The sequence below is a fragment of the Lepidochelys kempii genome, chromosome 6, assembly GCF_965140265.1.
Source record: "Lepidochelys kempii isolate rLepKem1 chromosome 6, rLepKem1.hap2, whole genome shotgun sequence".
NCBI classification, from domain to species: Eukaryota; Metazoa; Chordata; order Testudines; family Cheloniidae; genus Lepidochelys; species Lepidochelys kempii.
The window spans coordinates 133,031,128-133,038,673 of record NC_133261.1 but is presented as its reverse complement, the minus strand read 5'-3'; positions in this window follow the sequence as shown (position 1 = coordinate 133,038,673).

Sequence of the window (7,546 nt, the reverse complement as noted above, 5' to 3'; positions counted from 1 at the left end):
TCGTATGCAGCTGATTAGCATCTATAACGCCCAAATCTTTTTCAGAGTCATGGCTTCCTAGGACAGAGTCCCTCTCCTGTCCTGCACACCCTGCTTCCATGTAGCAATGGTCAGCCTGCCTGTTCAGAACAGCACCGTGTCATGCAGAAGCCACTCCTTTTCTTCCAGTACACACTTGAAAAGCATTATTTCTTTATTCACTTTCATGAGATATAAATTATTGGTTGTTTCAAAAGCTTTACCTCGCACCTTCTTACCTCTGAATACACGCTGCCTACAATATTTTGCCTTGAGGGAAAACCTATTCTTAGAATTTACTATGTTGGTAAAAATCATGTTTGTTGTATGACCTGATGGCCTTTTTCTGTTCAGTCTCAAGTCTTACATTTATGGTGGAGTATGGAAGTTGAGAAGAAAGGCTGATGCTCCTACAGGATAGTTTCCATCTTCATTCTCTTTCTCTGTGATTTTATGGGTTTTCACAGGCATTTAATCTGAAGCTTAATCTAAATCCCTTCTGGTATGTGTGTGCTCAGATGTCACATCCATGTTTCACTATGAGGATGCTCATTACATTTCCAGAACTACAAATCCACCAAGACTTCCTTTCTCTTTCATAGAATCATAGAATATCAGGGTTGGAAGGGACCTCAGGAGGTCATCTAGTCCAAACCCCTGCTCAAAGCAGGGCCAATCCCCAATTTTTGCTCCAGATCCCTAAATGGCCCCCTCAAGGATTGAACTCACGACCCTGTGTTTAGCAGGCCAATGCTCAAACCCCTTAGCTACCCCTCCCCCCACAAATCCTGGGTGCAAGACCTTCTCCTGATCCAACACTCGATGAGAGTATCCTTGCATCATCTTCATTCCCAAAGTGCAGCATTGTTTTTGCCTTCGATGCATCTTCCCAATGAATGATGTCAGATTTCACCAGCAGGCAATCACTTCTCCCATTCTATTTTCCTTTCATCTCAGCAGAAAAACAACACCTGTAATGGTCTTTTTGCACTTTCCTGGTTCTTCACCTTCACAGCACTATTAGCATGTCATGATCACATCTTTGCTTCCAGACTGTAACAAAGATTTGGGGAATAAGCGCTGAGTTTTAATACTGACTGCCAGATTTGCAATGCTGTCTAAACCCCTAGATTTGCAATGCATGGTCTAAACCCCTAAGCAACTTCCTCCATTTAAAACAACCCCTTCCACTTGCATGACTGTACTCACAAATACAAGGCAAGAGAAAAGCACGTATGTGAGGAAATAATGTATACTTAAATCTTTCAGGCCACATCCCTCTGATTTCACACTTCCCAATGCAATGCATGGCTTGTCTCCAACCAGTATAGGAAGCAGTGCTTCTCATATATTTTGCACTGTCAAGGTGTTATTCAGAGTTTTCCATTCTCATTCCTCCACATGCTCCCTTTAAATGAAGTTGTTTCTTATTTTAACTGAACTTATTTTCTCTCCCTAATGATCTGCAATATCCTGGGTGACACGGTTTTGTTGATGTCTGGAGTTTTGAAAGTCTACAATTTCTTTTTGTTCAACGAGCTCAACAATTAAACACCAGATCCAGGGGAAGTGACGAGAAAGCAGCATTTTCCATCAGTGCATATGAAGGGGCCAAGGCAGCAACAAGAAAATCTAGGCTATTACGACAATTGCAACAGAAGATAGCCTATACACCATAGACTCTCGTGTCGATTTACACAACTCTTCACAGCCAATTGAGATTTAATTAGCAAAGGTGTGTATAATTAATGAGAAAATAATGGGAGTATGTCCCTTCTTTTCCCTTTCTCCAAACTCACTATTTCCACGAAGCCCACATCACTGAAGATACTTCCCCATGCACCATAAAAGAGACATCTTTAAATAGAATCTGCCTCTGCATCTATTAACGCCTGGTGTGTCTGATTTGTTTAGGTGTGTCAGTCCCTGCTCCTCTGCACCGGGACGAAGTCTTTTTTCATCTTGTGGAGTGTCAAGTACAATGTCAGCTATCAGCTTAATGAATATCAGCTTAACAAACATTGCTCATGGTTTGAGCTGGTCGAAAAAAGTGACAGAACCATTTTCCACCACAAATTGCACTTTCATCAAATTTTGAAGGGAAAAAGTCAAAATGCATCATTCTGAGTATCTCGTTTTGTTTTTATGTCAAAATGTATCATTTTGATAATGTCAAAACATTTTGTTTCAGTAAAGTAAAACCGCTTCATTTTGACCTTATTGTTTTGATTTTGTTTAGACTTCTGCATTATATTAAAATACTTTTGCTATTTTATATATAATATATTTAATGTTTTAATACAATATAAATTCTATTAAACTGCAGAACATTGTCAAAATGAAACTATTTGAAGGTCCCAAATATTTTTTTTCTTTTTTGGAATTCTCATTTCATGGGAAATATTGAGATTTTGGCCTTTTGTTCTGATTTGGAATTATTATATTTCTGGAAACGTTTGAATTCCCTAGATGAAGATTCTTGTTCCCGACCAGCTCTACTGATTATATTAATAATAAGACCAAATGAATACGAGATTTGAAAGCTGGCAAGAATTTCTAGCAGAACTAAAAATTAACAGCAGAACTAAAATTTATTTTCAAATTTAACACCATTAATTTGGGCTTGAATAGGGACTGGGAGTGGCTGGTTCATTACAGAAGCAGCTTTGCCTCTTCTGGAATTGACACCTCCTCATCTACTGTTGGAAGTAGACTACATCCACCCTGATCGAATTGGCCCTGTCAACACTGGTTCTCCACTTGTGAGGTAACTCCCTTCTCTTTATGTATCAGTATTCATGTTTGCATCTGTAACTTTCACTCCATGCATCTGAAGAAGTGAGGTTTTTACCCATGAAAGCTTATGCTCAAATAAATCTGTTAGTCTTTAAGATGCCACCGGACTCCTTGTTGTTTTTGTGGCTACAGACTAACATAGCTACCCCCCGATATTTGACTCAACAAACTGGAATGAGGAGCAGTGATGGGACCTGTGACAATATTACTCATAGTATTTAACAGTGAGTAAAAAGTAGAGCTGGTCAAATACTGATCAACAGCTTTCAGAAACCTTGCTTCAAATGGCAAACTACACTGACTTATTCCTGATATTCATTATTCAAGGTTTGTGAATATTTCTGAGCAAGGGTTTTTGCTTCCATGGGTGTTGGCAAATGGGTATTTTTTGTATGAGTAAGTACCCACATCCTCATGAATCCATGGATTTGACTGCTCGTTGCTATTCTTAGTTTGTTTGAAAAGACTCTGTCAGGCTGTCAGAGATCAGAAAGAATACAACGTGACTTAGGTGACCAATCACACCCCATATATAACTAATAGCCAGTAGCTAAATTGAGCAGCTCATGAATAACTCAGAAGTTCAAAACTATTTGTCCAAATCATTAGCTCAAGTTGAAAATCTGAATTTAGTCTTAAACTATTTTAATGATTTATCTCCTAAGGGTATTACAATATTAACTTTCCATAGGAAAGGAAATCTGATGTTACGTTAAAACCATAAAGCTCCTGGTCCTCCATTTACTAGAGGGAATCAGGAAGTATAATATGGGAGACAAAGTGAGGGACTTCTGAGAAGGTTATTTCCTATTGACTAGAAGCACGTAGTTCCTGTGGCCCTTATTGTTCTCTGCTCCTATCCCAGAAACATATTCAAAGAAATGGAGGATAATGTGGCACCTTAGAGACTAACAAATTTATTTGAGCATGAGCTTTCATGAGCTACAGCTCACTTCACTGGATGCATGCAGTGGAAAATACAGTGGGGAGATTTATATGCACAGAGAACATGAAACAATGGGTGTTACCATACACACCATAATGAGAGTGATCAGGTAAGGTGAGCTATTACCAGCAGGAGAGCGGGAGGGGGGGAACCTTTTGTAGTGATAATCAAGGTGGGCCATTTCCAGCAGTTGACAAGAACATCTGAGAAACAGCAGGGGGGGAGGGGGGGATAAACAAGGGGAAATAGTTTTACTTTGTGTAATGAGGAGAGTTCACAACAAATACACCACCAAAGGCTAAATCCTCTACCAATGACCAATGTAACCAGCTCTGCTAAAAAGGCTGAACAATGGGGTGGGAGACAGTGGGAAGTGCAGAAAAGGGAGAACAAGAGGGGAAGAGAGCTAAGGATAGGGGAAAAAAGATGAAAGCTTTGTCTGCCTATTGTCCTACCCTTCCCTGAGGAGCCACAATTACACCTGTGAATAAGGCTGACTCAATGGCAAGCTCCGTAAAACTTCCAAGTTAGCATCACTCTGGGATGAAAGTTTTTCTGAGAGATTTCTAGGTCTCTGTGAAGGACTCCAACTTCCCCATTTACGATGCAACCCATCTATGAAGTTTACCAAGAAGTTAGCGGGAAACACAATGTCAAAGCTTTAATGGAGCACCTGTCTTGGGGAATCTTTGCAAGCTTCAAAGAACAACACACAACAAAATGCTTATTGCTTAAATTATGCATTTACATTTTGTCTCAAGGTAGATTCCAAGCTCTTTCCTTTGAAGAGTTCTGCCTTCAGAACAAATTTCTCTCCATTCCTAAATAGAATATCAAGCCAAGACACATTTCTTTAAAAATTCCAAGCAATGCCACTTGCTGCTATAGCCTCAAAAATGAATGAGCTTGTTCAATTAGGCAGCTTGCATTTGAACCCAACAAATCCTAAATCAATAGAAAGAACTCCTGGTGCTGAGGAGCCAGAATGGACTGTAGCTGCCTTACAGATCTCCAGGGGCACGGAGGAGCCGGTAAAAGCAGGATCTCTCTGCTGTCCCTCAAATCCAGCTGTGGAGAGGGTGCCTTTTAAACTTGAAGCACTTTAGAAATGATGTTTTGCTGGCACTACGTTCCCTGGTGCTGCTCTTGGGGGCGCATATCTCACCCATTACAATTTTCCAATCTGTACTAAATGCCTGTCCTACCCAATTAGCTGGGGGCATTTTGCATGTCATTCTAATAAACTCAACCAAAACAAAATTGACACTGCTGGTCACCTCCAAGGATTTTGGAAACAAATATAATGACTCCCCAACAGTGTGTTTAAAGCACTGTCCTCTACCACCTCAGCTAAAGGAGTAACTACATAAGCTGGCAACTTTAGTAGGCTGTTATCCTCTAGTGGACCAGCCACAAAAATTCGGTGAATTTTCATGTTAAAAAGAGTATGTTGCCTGTTCTGCCCATGCAAATGTGGATTCTAAGCAATCAAACATGAAGTGAATATAAATTTTGCAGATGCATTAAGGGAGGATTGCTGAAAATTTGGTTTCATAACAGACGATGAACAAGTATCATGTGGCTCAACACCTGTGCAGCTTGCAAAAAATACACTGGAGAGGGACAGAAAACTAGAGCTGGGCCAGCGTTGTTTTCAAATATTTCAGAAGCTTATATAAAAAAAATCATTTTGCCTTATTCCCACTCTGTTTAATTAGATTGTTGAGCCAACAGACAATTAATAGGGTGAGGTGCCATGGTCAGGACAGACTAGGGAGATGATCTTAAGAACTGTGTTTGAATGGGGGCCAATGCAGATGCCAAGGAGAAAAGAGAGGAATAGGTTACAGTTATCGAGATGTGGGAGGGGTGATGATGTGGACTTGGGCAAGTGTTTTAGCCGTGTATTTAGGGGCAGGGGGGAAGTCAGATTTTAGGAATACCATGGAGTAAGAAGTGGGGAATAATGATGAGACATTTAGGAGGAGATGAGCCGGGAGACAGAACTGGATGGAACATAAGAACGGCCATACTGAGTCAGACCAAAGGTCCACCTAGCCCAGTATCCTGTCTTCCAGGGCCAATGCCAGGTGCCCCAGAGGGAATGAACAGAACAGGGAATCATCAAGTGATCCATCCCCCATCGCCCATTCCCAGCTTCTGGCAAACAGAGGCTAGGAACACCCCTGCCCATCCTGGCTAATAGCCATTGATGGACCTATCCTCCATGAACATATCTAGTTCTTTTTGAACCCTGTCATAGTCTTGGAGAGGTACTAGAAGAGAGAGCAAGAGAGTAAGGGGTCACAGGGATGGGGGTCTATGGAATCCCCCTACCTAACAGGAGAGGAGAAGAGGAAAAGACCCTCCACGAGTTCCTCTTTGCAGAATGACTAGACTGGTAGGAGGAGCACAAGAGGAAGGAGCTGTGAAAGCCCGAGGATGCTGAGCAGGAGAGTGTGAGTGGCTGCAAAAAGGAAAACAGAGAGGTCAAGGAAGATGTGAATAAAGTTGGGGCGGCAAACTTTAGAACAGTTCTGTCAGATCCCACTCCATGGATCCCATTAGTAGGTCTGTCGCCACTGAGTCACATGTATAAGAGGCAATCCACCTTGCGGAAAGCTTTCGGGAAGCAAAATCTGACTGTGAATCACCAGAAAAACCCAAGAGGCCAAACTCACCTGCATCGGAGTCCATGAGAGATGGGACCTCAATAGGCCAGGGGATATATTTGCACTTTCCCTAAGGGGTTAACACCTGGGCCAAGTCTGAGTAGGGTGCCAGGGATTGTGGGGGAAGGGCCAGTAGGGTAGGGAGTCCCAGATATACCACGTTAACTTGTTAAAATAATGGCAAGCCTGCGAGGTTTTCTTTATTCACCCAGACACAAGAGCTAGATTTAGGATCCCCAGGGTAGTCCCAGAGCCATCCACAGAAGTACCCCTAGGGGAATATCTATCCCAGGCACTACAAGAGGAAGCCAGAGAGCTGGTTAGGGACTTTCCAGGTGTTTTCATTCCAGGAGAACCCATCTGATTGAAGACCACATTCATCCTAAACCCAGGAGTTCTGTCTGGCAGGGCCACTTCCAGATACCTGAGCAGTTAAGAGACACTGTGAAAAAAATACAGAGCATGCTTCAACTGGGGGTAATTGAGGAGTCCCATAGTGAATGAAGTACTCAGTCATGCTGGTCCTCAAATTAGACAACAGAATTTGGTTGTATTGACTTCCATAAAGTGAATGCAGTATCTATGTTTGATGCATTGCCCATGCCTCAGATTGATGAAAACCTGGATGGCTTGGGGAAGGCACAATTCATAACAGTGTTAGACCTCACTACGGGATGCCAGCAAACCCTGTTAGCCCTGGAGTCCAGGGAACTGACTTCATTTGCCAAACCTTATGGCCTCTATCAATTCTAAACCCTTCAGTCTCCATGGGCCCCCAGCACCATTTCAAAGACAGATGGATACAATACTCCTATCCCACTGGACAGACGCGCTGACCTCGCTGGATGAAGTAGTGGTTTGTACTAGTACCTGGGAACAATATATCCAGTGGGTTGGAGCAGTGCTCCAGGCCCTCAGGGAATGTCGGACTGTCTGTGCAGAAACAAAATACCCGAGATCCACCCTGGGGAATGGGAGAATGAAGCCACTGACAGATGAGGTAAAGGCCCCAGTAGACTCACCAGTCCCCACCACTAAGCACTAAGCAGTGAAATCCCTTCTGGGGCTGGCTGATTAGTATTAACGATTCATACCCCGCTTCTCAACAATCACA